The sequence below is a fragment of the Varanus komodoensis genome, unplaced genomic scaffold, assembly GCF_004798865.1.
Source record: "Varanus komodoensis strain SLA01 unplaced genomic scaffold, ASM479886v1 scaffold16, whole genome shotgun sequence".
NCBI classification, from domain to species: domain Eukaryota; kingdom Metazoa; phylum Chordata; class Lepidosauria; order Squamata; family Varanidae; genus Varanus; species Varanus komodoensis.
The window spans coordinates 5,099,811-5,112,060 of record NW_025335468.1 but is presented as its reverse complement, the minus strand read 5'-3'; the positions used below and the strand labels follow the sequence as shown (position 1 = coordinate 5,112,060).

At 45.4% G+C, this 12,250-nt stretch overlaps 1 protein-coding gene across 3 annotated transcripts in view; it reads left to right on the top strand.

Annotated features, from left to right (window-relative positions):
• The first annotated feature begins 6,399 nt into the window (after window positions 1–6,399).
• The window catches only part of SLC25A22 (solute carrier family 25 member 22), a 78,799-nt gene continuing 72,948 nt past the window's right edge, over window positions 6,400–12,250 (top strand). Inside the window, exon 1 of one of the 3 annotated variants that reach the window (XM_044425669.1) lies at window positions 6,400–6,538. The gene's annotated coding sequence lies outside the window, so the exon portion shown is untranslated. The other 2 variants (XM_044425665.1, XM_044425667.1) reach the window with 2 other exon arrangements.

The window sequence follows — 12,250 nt, the reverse complement described above, 5'->3', positions numbered from 1 at the left end:
GTGTTGTAGGCCTTTTTCTGTCCAAACATCCCTAGGATTTTGCCCTGTGCATATTAGGCTGTAATCCTACATGCCTTTACTTGGATGCAAGTCCTATTGTATTTGATAGGTCTTGCTTCTGGGTAGACATGAATAGATTACACTGTTAGAAGCTAGTCCCACTGTTTCCAGTGAGCTCAATACCTAGTAAGCATGTTTAGGATTACAGTTTCAGTCTGCAGAGAACTTTCTGAATCACCTTCTTACCTCTGCATATTTCAACATACTACAAGTAAGACATTTTTCCCTACTCCCCTCCCCACCCCACCCTTTTTGCAGTTTTTGATGTTAAACCTCTATCCTGAGGAAGAGTTCTGTGAAATGCAACTGCTGTACCTATTAGCTCCTACCAATATTATATTACTGCTGCTGTTTTCCTGACGAGGCATCCTCTGAATATCTATTTTCCATTGAGAAAGTAAAGCTACCTGCCACTATTATTTCTTCAGTTCCTTGATTGGCTACTGGCTTATTGCATAAGTTAGGCACTCCTCTTAAAACTCATCTAATTGCAAGGTATTTCTGGAATTGCCACCTGAGTGCTAATTTATATCAAACTGTGATTGTTGAAACAGCATGTGAATGCTTAGACTTCACATCCCTCCTTGTTAGTTTTTTTTGGCTCTTGCCAGTTTTCTAGCTTACCACTTTAAAAGTATATTTCAATCTAATCTTAACCTGTCAACACTATGGAAGGGACACCTGTCATAGATCTGCCCTGTAGTTTAATTTCAAAACATGCTAGTTGCCAATAATGGCTGTCATTTAGAAACGTACAGTTTCTACTTGCAACCTTCATGGCAGAATGATAGGTTTCAACCAGTGGCTTTACTTACCATCTGCAGAAGGGCTTAAAAAAATCTTGTTCAGTTTCTTGGATTCTTCCTGATTAATGAAATTTGCTTGCTATGTACGTTAACCAGTTTTTGCTTCCTTATTTATCCTTTAACTGCATTCTCACCTTAATGTTTTTATACCTAGTAAAGTTTCATTCTCATTCCAAATCTCAGTTTCTGAATCCCTCCTGGGCAAAGTGGAAGAAATAATTGAAAATAATGACAATTATCCACCACAGAGTGGTGCTATCCATATTCAGGCACTGTTTTGCTTCTGGCTCATTTGGAGGTTATTTAGCATACTGCTAAGTAGAACTCTGTTCCTTGCAGGAGGTAAAACTAAGTGTTAGTTGTAAAATTATGAATTGCCTTCTTCCTGTTGAAACTTCCCCTATCCTGGTGCTTTCTAGATGTTTTGTACTTCAACTCCCATTAGTCCCAGCTAGGCTAGCCACAAAAGAGAACAGGCTTTCTGCATCTTTAACAGTTTTGTGGAAGAGGAGATTCAGCTGGTGTAGCATGTTGTCTGAGCCTTGCCTGCTTAAATCCCCCCTTTGCACAGCTGCTAAACATGTGGAAGAGCTGTTCTCTTTTGCACATGGCCATTGGTCAGGAATGCTGGGAGTTGTAGGGCAGAATATTTGGAAAGCACCAAATGTGGAAAGATCTGCTGAAAAGACTCATACATGCACTGTGGCATTCTATGTACTCATTTTAAACATGTACAAAAGGCTCTTCCTCCACAGCATCTCATGGCATATGAGTGTGCTTTCATCTTGTATGCACGCTAAAAGCTTCTATTGCAGTAAATGCATCTGTTTTTAGATGCCCATCAGGTTAATTGCTGCAACAAACGGAACAGACGACTTTCCCTGTTCCCTGCTCAGCTGCAAGCTTTCCTTTTAACACTGTGCTACACTAAACGGTTCTGTTGAGGTGGAAGGTGTTTTTCCTGAGCAGTGGGAGAGGATTCCTTTCTGTTTCTGCCCTGAGAACACCGTCAAAGAAAACACCAGGAGGAGGTCCTGGCCCCTAGAATGGATGGTTAGATACTTGATGAGCTCCTGTTCCCCCAGGCCTGGTGGAAGAGGCAGAGATTACTGGGTTGTCGAAGAAACACTGCATCTTCACCTCGAGTTCTTGCACAGGTTTGCTGCCAAGAACATGCTTTATGGCAGGCACATAAGAGGACAGCTCATCAAGAGGAATGCTGGTGATTCACATACAAAACTATTCCAGGTATCTAAACCTTTGGACAGAGTCTAATTCGATTTTGGAGTTGCTGCTGAGGGCCCCATTCCAATAGTAAGTTGGGTTGAAGCAAAACAGTGGGGCCACAAATACCAACTGTTTTAGCTTAAAATTTATAGGGCACAATGTTTAGACAGAGAAAATGCCTATATGCTTCTCATTCTTTTTGTCAATTTACCGTGTGCATTTCCTTAAAGCACATCAAACTTATTTGAATTAATGTAATTTGGATGTACAAATAACTTAGGGCACAATCCTATGGCCTCTAGATGACCATTGAAAAATTTGGAGCCCCAACTTTGGAAAATGCTCCAGGGGGGTCTGAATTTGAGTTGTTCTCTCTACACCTTTGTAGCTGCAGCTGCGTTGGTTCTATCCATACGAGCTGTAACTCGGAAGTTGCATGTGCAAGGGAAGGGAGGAATGAAGCTCTGTTGGAATATGAGAAATCTTTTCAGTGTCTCAGTCCCTCCTCCTTGCAAGCAGGGGAAAAACAATTTGAGCACAATCCTGTGCAAATTTAGGGAAAAGGTTAGCTTTCAGCATGCTACAGCTAGCATAGCTTAGAAGGGGCATTTCAGCCTTTTGTAGTGGAGGACAAAATTGTTAAAGCTGGGAACACACTAAATTATCTGTGGTTGGGTAAAAGGAGGCGGGGACATATGAGGAATCCCAGGTGGATCATATTAGGCCCTCCCACTGCCTGAGTTATACCCCCTCCCCTTTAAAGCACCTCCTGCTCCCTTCTTATTCACCCATTTTGAATATTCAGGGAGCCAAAAACGACTTTTGATGAGTGGGCCACATCCGCAAAAGTATAAATACATAAGGATGTGTGGCCGCTGTGCCGTGAAAACGCGTTGTTCTAGTTTTGTGGTCTTCGTTGCTTTTGGTGCAGCAGGCTCACAAGAATATTTCTCTGGGAATGGTGACCTACGTCCTGTTTCTGCAGGCGAGGCTCCACATATGTTCAAGTCATTGTCAGGCTGCTGTGAGCAGTCCTGCTTCCTTGTGGGAGAGGAAGTGGTCTCCTCGTACAGCTTCCTCTGAGGGGGCAAAGACAATGCTGAAGCTGGAGGCTTTAGGACGTGATCTCTTGTCTGCCTGCACTGAGAAGTGAGAGAGAGGCCAGGTATTCAGGATGATCTTCTCAGGATTGATACCGCTGTGGGTTTCTTATTGGGATTACGGGCATGGCTTGCCTTGCAGCAATACCCAGCCAGTGTTGATGGTTCTAATATTCGGGGGGGGGGAGGTGTCTGTGTGAAAAAAGCAACAGATGGCAGCACAAGACAGGAAGGGGAAGCAACGGCAGAGAACTGAGTTTCTGGGCGTAGCTAATCGCACTGTGGGATGCTGACTTCTTAGTGGGCTTTGGTCCTCCCTTGGAAGTGTTTTCAGCTGTGCCTTCACCTATGTCCAATCTGTATATTTGTAAATAAACAGTATACAGATGCTGTGTTTACAAACACGGAAATATATGTCAAAAATGGCCATGAGTCTGTAGTGAGCAAGCTTGGAAAGGGAACCAGAACAGTGGGAAAAGCTGCATCCTTGAAACTTCTCACTGCTCAGAAAAGCATGTGTGTGTGATTATGCCTTCTAGTAGATACCTATCAAGTATGTTGAGTGTTTTGCTTTTTGTGTGACAGGAAGTTATGACATTTACATTCCCCACCCTTAGTTCAGCCCTCCCCAACTCCTGTCATCACCAGCAGCAGAGCAGGTTTGCTGTAGAGCATGAGAGTCATAGACCAATACACCTGGAAGGCACCAGGTTGGAAAAAGCTGCCTTAGCTGGTGGGAAAGTGCCACTGCTGAAATAAGTTGCAATGGAGACGTTTGTGGAGAACACTGACTCAGTCTTCAGTGAAGAGCACCTGTTTTGCATGGAGAAAAGCCTAGCTAGGTTTGCACTCGGGCATCTCCAGGTAGGACTGGAACAGCTGCTGCCTGAAACCCTGCAGAGACACTGCCATGCAGTATCAGCAAGATGGGGTTGGACAGACCTTGGGGCTGACTGAGGGTATTGCAGCTGCTCCTGATGCGCCTTTCACTGGCTAGCAGACGGATCGCTGGCACAATTCCAAATGTTGGTTGGGACCTCAGAACAACATGGGCCTGCAGGAATTAAGATTCTCAGGAGAAACCCTCTCTCTCTCCTGTCAACACGGGAAACACTTTTGCCAGGAACTCAAGAAAGGATCTTCTTGGTGGCTGTTTCCAGGCTCTACAGCTCCTTTTCTAATCATGTTCATGTAGCCCAGGGATGGGCACCTTGTGGATCTCCAGATGTTTAACCTACAACTCCCATCAGTCTTCACTAGCACAGCCCATGGTGAGATGTAAGGGCAGTCATAAGCTAAGAGAACTGGAGGTTGCCCACCCTTATCTTGTCTCTTCTTTGAGGATCTTCTACTAGCAGGCAAAAGTGCTATATAGAAGTCTTTTATAGAAGCTATTTATAAAAGCCCTTGCACTCATCAGCTGCCACTATTGTTCACTACAAAGTGGTTGCATTTTGTTTAACTGGCTCTTTCAGTCAGTTTTATTTATTTTAAAGATATGTTGCATATGTTTATTACTTTGCATTTTACTGGAGCTAGCCCGTTGAGTATCATTTAGAGGAAAACAAATTGGACAAATAATATTTCTCTGTAGTATGATTAAAAAATGTGCATGGATGCCCAAGCAATTTGCAGAGGAGAGCATTGTATATGCATTTATCCTCTGATGCAAACAGTTTCCAAACCAATATGGCGAGTCTGGGCACTTGGCTTTGAAAGAGATCACATAGGGCTGGTTTGCACAAATAACCCACGGTAGCTTATTAAGCCACAGGGGGCTGTGGTGCAGGCATACGGCCATTTTGAATATTCAGTACCTGACTGCAGCATTATTAGGTTGTGCAAACATGCGGTCATTAAGTTCTGGGAGGGTTAAACAACAGACTGTGGTGGACTCTTTTGATCGTGTCAACCAGGTCATAATAAACATAACCAAAAGCAGTGGGATACAATTATGTCTGGATATAAACCTTATAGGAAGGCCAGAGAAGGCTGTGTAGGGTTACACTGTGTGCAGAAGGAAGAGGGTTATCCTGGAAATACAGGAACAAAACAAACATAGCCATGATAGCCACCAAAAAAAAAACACATCCAAAATCCATACAGTGTAATGTCTTTATTAGGCTAACTCAGAGATCACAAACATATGCAGGCTTCTAAGATCTCCAGCTCTCTTCATCATGCAAGATGTGACAAAAAGCAGGCTGGAAAGCTGGTTGTGGTGGGTATATAGGGAGCAGGTTGAAGCCAACTGGAGGTTATTGGCAGGATGCCTGAGTGCTCAGTCCTGATGCATGAAGGAGGGTGTGCAACTTGCAGACTCAGTGCTGCCAGGTGAGGTGATGGTTTTAGCACCCCTGGAAATGTCCTTGACCCTCCAGTTTTGAAAATATAAAAACTACCTAGCTGTCAAAACAGTAACTGTCCTGGGTGGACCAAGACACCCTCCTTGGTTGACGGAAAATAGAAGTAGTATTCAACTCAGTAGTCTTTATATTAGGAGGGCTGGTGATAAATTTAGAAGCTAAGAGTAAGAACAAGAAGATTCAATAGAAGCCGAAATCGGTAGTTTTACCCACGTTTGGGAGAGCTCACCAAGTCCCAGCTTTAGCTTATGCATTACCTTAGGTGGGTTCAGGAAATAAAGGTCCCTACAGAAAATCAAGTATCTAGTTTGATTCTCTGGCATATGAGACAGCTGGCTGACACGTGCTGCCCAATGCTGTAAAATAGCTCCCAAGTTATTTCCACTGATTTCAGTGGAAATGCTCCAAGTCAATCAGGACGCTGCCTTATTCTTTGCATCGCAGGATCTGCGTGTCTCGGGGGGCCCTACCTTTTTGCCAAGGCTTTTTTCTATGAGCTGACGTTGAAAGGCAGCCTTTTACTTAAATCCCTTTTGTAAGGGGCGGACACCCCTCCAGACCCCCCTTCCCCGCCCTTTTCCGTACGTGTCTTTCGGCTGGCAGAGGATCCGGCCAAATCTAGGCATGAGGGCGCTGTGACGTCAGCGGCCAGGCACCGGGGACGGGGGGCGTGAGAAAGGCAGCGAGTTTTGACGCGGCCCATTTCACGTGGCTCTGGGAACGCTGGTGCGTAACTAGGAGCCTGGCGGGTGCAGTGGGGGGGAACGTGCCTGCAATTCCGCGCAGCGGCCAAGGGCGGCGGTGCCGAGCTGGAGCTGGGAAAGAAACTCTACGGACATCCTGGTTTGTACCACTTAAAGGAAAAGCCAGAGTAGAGGGAGGGAAAGAGTGAGACACATACCCAGGGAGGCTGGTGCTTTCTCGCCTGTTTCCCGACAGAGGCGGAGCGAGGGCAGCGGCTCAACGGCTCGATCCCTCGGTGAGTGCTCTTCGTTTCTCTTAAGCGCCTTTCTCCGTGGCTCAGCGATGCGCGACATGGGCCCTGAAGGTGAGGGGAGGCTCATCTTCCAAGGGCTCCTTTCTTTTTTTGGCAGCCTACCGTCTCAGCCCAAGGACCGATGGATGGGCGCCTGAAATGGCTTCTCGGATCGCTAGCACCAGCGAGTTGCAAACGCTGCGGGGTTTGCAACCCCTTCCTGCCCGCTCTGCACCCTTTCCCCGCGCCTCTCCACCCTCCCCCGTTGCATTAGCCCCGCAGCCCGGTGAGGATTAGCCTCCTACGGAACGCGCGCGCAGGCGCGCGCCCTTCTCTCCTGATGAAATGCAGAACCAAGCGGCAGGATTAGAGATCGGTGCCTACGATGAACTCTGTTAATCCAGAGCGGGGTCGCCGAACTCCACCCGAGATATCCTCTCCATCGCTGTTGGAGTCGGTTGCATCATGCCCCTTCCCCTGGAAAGGGGACTGTCACGAGGAGAACGCTCGTGTTATCTTTAAAGCATCTTTATCTCCTTTTTCTTTCTTTCTGATTAGCTCCCTTGGAATAATTGCAAAGTTTGAATGGAGACTATTTTTCTCCTCAGACATGCGGGAGACTGGGAGTCGTCTTTTCAAAAGTAGTATGTGCCACAAAACTAGTTGCCTTTGATTTGGGGGATGTAAAAAAAATGGGTTCACTTTTGAGAGCTGTGATAGCTGGGAAATGAGAAATGTCAGAAGAAGCTTGATGATGGAGGATGCACAGTAAACATGGAGTATGAAGGGGGCAGCTGTGTCTCAGAACCCTGTTCTTGGGTGCGAGGCCCGAAGGTCTGATCCTGTGTGCATTTTATTCAGAAGTAGTCCCATTCAGTGAGGGTTTCTCCCAAGTACACTTCATAGGATTGCATTGCTAGCTGCCCCTCTCCGTAAATGGCACGTCTTCATTTTAAATGCATTATGTTGATTGTACGTTCGTGTTGTGTGGGGTGGATATGAAGATGAGTTCTAAATAGGATGTCAGTAACCCTTTGGAAGGAAAATCTAAAACAATACTCCTTTGCTGCTTTGATTCATGTTGGTTGAAGTGCGTGGTAATCCAGAAGGGTAAGTCCCTTTTGGTGGATGTGTAAACAAGCACATGTTGCCTTGCATACCTCGGTGCTGAATGGGATGTTTCTCTTTGTCTCTGCCCCAGAGCTTCCTGGTTGTATAAAGCCAGTTCTCTCTTGTGTGCACGCACACACAGCGTTGAACGGATTTGATACTGTTTGTGTGGCAGCTTTGTCTACCGAACAGGAGTACGTTATTTGCTGCTGGGCGAGCTCGGCAGCAGCCGGTCCAGGCAAGGTCAGCGAGCGGCAGGGATGTCTACCCGCCTCTACCTCGTTCTCCGGCAGCGTAGCCTCTCCCTGCCGCCTCCTGCACGCTGAAAGCAGCGTGGCACATTCTCAGGCCGGAGTCTCCTCCCACCCCGAGTAAGAGGGCAGCCACGGTCTGGCAGAGCCAATGAGATTGTAGACAGAGGTGCTTTAATTTGCCAGAGCAGGGCTGGATGGAGAGAGCGCGCGCCCGCGCCCGCGCGCACACACTCCCGCGCGCGCGCACAGTAGGTGATGCGTAGACACAGAGATGACTGTGGCACGTTGCCAGTGAGGATCTGCTATCAGCACACCCCCTGCTCCCCGCAAAGATGGGATCCATTCACTGAGCTTGCTTGAGCTTCTTTTGCCTACATGGTGTAAAGCGGCTCCCTCCGCCAATCTATTAAGAAGCTAGGAGGGGAGCCTGTGTTGTGTCGGTAGCACGCCAAGGATGCAAAGCAGCCTTAACTGACCTGAGGCGCCCCAGGTGAATGGGACCATCGCGTTGCTTGGGGATTATGAGAGTTGTACACCCGCTCATCTGGAAGGCGCTGGGTTGGGGAAGGCCGCTGTGATGCATTGGATAGAGGGCTTATCATTCAGCAGTGGCACTGGGGTTTTCAGATTTGCTGGATCTGGACAGCTCATCCTTCTGGCGGAATCCCATCTGAAAGTGGCACACTGGTCTTAACAAGGATGCCGTAGCTCTAAACCATCCTTGTGTTTAACCACTGAATCCAGCTGTCTGCATAATATAAACTGAGTTTTTCAAGTGGGCCACTCAGGCATTCTCGGAGTGGCCTTTCAGAGCATCAGCCTTGGGCAGCCGTGAACAATGTTCGTTTGTACTTTTCTTGTATTTGCTTAAATTTTCCAGCTTCAATTTACTATGGTAGGGATTTGAATTTGACCTTGGCTGTGCAGCTATTCTGCCATAGATGACCTTGAACTACTCTGCCATATCTGCCCCTCTGATTTCTGTCATTTGTGCTGTCTGATTAGATTTGAGGCCCTCTGTTCATCTGCCTTTTGCTGGCTTTGTCACGTGTTTGCCCAGGACCCAGCCCAACCAGGTGTTACTCAAATGTGTGCCAGCTATTCAGCCATGGGGCAGCAGTCCTGAATTTCAGCCTCAAAAGATGCTGCAGACCACGCACAAAGATTTTGTTGATGTGGAATTATGGGAGTTGTAGTCCAACATATGTGGAGCATCGAGGAAGGCTGCTGTAGGCAGCTGGCTGCATTCTTAGCGACCCATCTTTAAACAGGGCTGCATCCTTGCCATAGGCACTTCATTAAAATAAAGGGATGAATAATGCATGTGTCATTGCTTCTATTTTTAAGGGATCCCAAATGAACTCATTTCTTTCACCCTTCCCTTATTGGTTCGTCTGGGCTGCCTAGAAAGTAAAATACACAGCTTGGAGTGACACAGTGTAGTGTGACCGTTCTCCTGTTTGTCACTGCCTCAGCAACCCTGTGAGGTAGGTTAGGCTGAAGTGATGTGAGGCCTTTTGTTGGGCTTCATGTCTGAGTGGAGGTTTGATCTATGCCAAACACTGCTCTAGCACCACACATTAGTTTGGGATGTCCTCTAGGTGATTCAGCCAAAAACATGGGTGTTCTAACATCCAGAGGTTTAGCTGGGTGTTTCTTTCTCCTCTAAGATTGCTACCTGATAGAAATCCAACAGGTATAGGTATAGTGTCACACTGCCTGCAAGAACTCCATCTGCTGCATTTCTGCCTGAATGGCAGATGTTAATTTGCAGCAAGACTTAAGAGACCTGTTGAGGTGTGCACATATGAGGCTATTAGGAATCCATGTGATCCGGTGAATGAAATGATAAAGTTAGGCGTGGGTTCTATTCCAAGTCTTTCCAGAGGTGTTTTTTGACTGGTCACTATTTTAGGTCCCCTTTTCTTATCTGTAAAATGGAAATAACAGTAGCCGTCCCTTCCAGGCCTGTTTGGACATCTAAATTTTCAAGACTGTAATATATTTACATGTCATCACTACCATCCTAAACATGTTCCTTAAGAAGTTAGTCTTTTTGGCATCGATGGTACTTACTCATAAAGTCTGCTTAGGATCAAACTGCTATATGAATGCTTAAGCTTTTTAGAAAAATGTATTCCTGAGGCCCCTTTCCACGTACATGCACATACAGCACAGTTCTAAAATATTTAGTATACTAAAATGTTAAATGCTCCAGTGGGATAGTTGTTACCCATCATAAAGCATGAAATGAAATTAACATTTATTACCCTCCTTGTTTGCCAGTTTCACAAGTGAGCTCAGCAAATGTTTGTTCATTTGAATTTCTGTTCTGGGGTTTTATGCAATGGTAGCGGCTGTAGCGGTCACTAAAGAAGGACTCCAGCTCCAAAACTTCTGAAGGTTGGTTACACACAGTGACAGTGTGCAGAGGCACTGATTTTAAGATACGTGGTATATTTCATCAAAGTACATTGGTTTATATAATCTCTTTCCTGCAGAGCATTGCACAATGTTGTCCTTTAAAGGAGGCCAAGGAAAGGGAGAACATTTGAGCTGGAAAGGGAAAGCTAAAAGACACAAGATGTTGAACCACAAAACCAGAGCTTTGGAACTAGAAAAAATATAGTATGGCTGAACTTGTAAATGCCCCTGGAAGTCAAATATACTGAGAGAGTATGGCACTTTCTCCATAAAAATGGCCCTATTAAAACCTCTCATCGATATTTGGCTTGATCTTTGCATACAACAGAATGTGGTAGGAATGGGATGTTACAGTCCTGAGATAGCAAGAAGGACTGTGTCTCTTCAGATGGGAAAATCACTTTACTGCCCACTTATGTAAAACTCCCTGCAACTAGAAAGCTAGATGGCAGAGGGCTGGGTTTGAGGGTTGGGCAGGAATAGCCATATTCATGCTGGTCATGAAAGATGGGACAGTTGTTCAACAGAGCTGGGAGAGAACAGATTGTATGAGGCTACCGTTTTTCCCTATATTTTGAGGCTTGCAAGGAAGATTGCTGGGGAGGCATTGCAGTTTTCCACTGCTATGTGTTGTATGAAGTGGCTCAGCTCATGGTAACCATCTCAGGACTCTGCTACCTCAGTCATCTGCATATGTAGATTCAACTGTAAAATCCATCAGGCAAGATCAGTTATAGCCTGTTCTGAGGCTAATCTGTGTCTCATTTCGGTTCCTTCCCTTTAATAAGAGAACTTATTACAAAATAATTAAAACTAATTGCTCTCCATAACACACCCAACTCAACTCAATGCTGTTTAATTGCATGTGTTGCATTCAGACTGTTGGATAACGTTTTGACAAGGTGCACATGGTGCTGAGAAAGCATTACATTCCCAATACATTTTTTCCCATGGCCATGGCAAGATTCCAAGATCCCCTTCTAGCTATTTTTCGCTGATTGATTCATGAGGGAGGAGAAAGTACTTTTTTTGTACCTGCATCTGACTCAAGTTTTAAGCTCCCACAGAGAATACAAATTCATATATGGTTTTCTCCAACTTACCTGTTTTATTATCACATAACTCTAAGGGTTGGGTGGGAGAGAGAGATTTAAGATCACCCAGGGAACTTCATGGCTGAGTGGGGATTTGAACCCAAGGTTCCTCCAGCCTTGCCCATCCTGAGGGACTCCAGACGGGCTGGAATATAACTCCCTTCATCCCCAGCTACTGTTTTACTCTGGAGAAGATGGATGTGTGATTTTGGTATTTCTTTCGAGTACTGAAATGCCTAATGTCATTGGGCAATAGTTCAATTTTAAATATTATTTCCAATACTACCCTAGCTACATTTTTAAATTTCCCACCTGAACCTTGGTACAGATCATTCCCATTGCAATGCTGCTAGATTTCAAACTTTCTTTGCTAGATTTCAAATTTCTTATAAAGAAAACCTGCAGAAAGAAGAGCCATATAAATGAAACAGTATCTTGATTGGTTTGGATGTTACATTTCTGGCCAGGAACTAGCATCACACCTTGCCTTCCTCCGCAAGCCTTCCTGTAAGTCAACTTCAATGCCTCAGTCCTGGTTTTTGAAAACACAGTTCCTATTATATTCAAAATAGGAGTATTTGGTTTAATATAGGTTTACTAAATAGGTTTAGAAGCCAGTATTTGATCAGATCATGAATGGGTCTGTGTGGGCCCAGTTCTTGTTCTTGGCTCAATAAACCATCGTTTGTTACGCTAGGAATGTTATGCCCAAACTAACAGTTCACGTACCCAGTGAGGTGCCTCTAGAGCCAAAGTGCTTGTTCTCCTGTGGATTGTATGTATCTGTATATATTCAAAATTGTGTCACTAGCTGAATCACAACTTGTGATGGT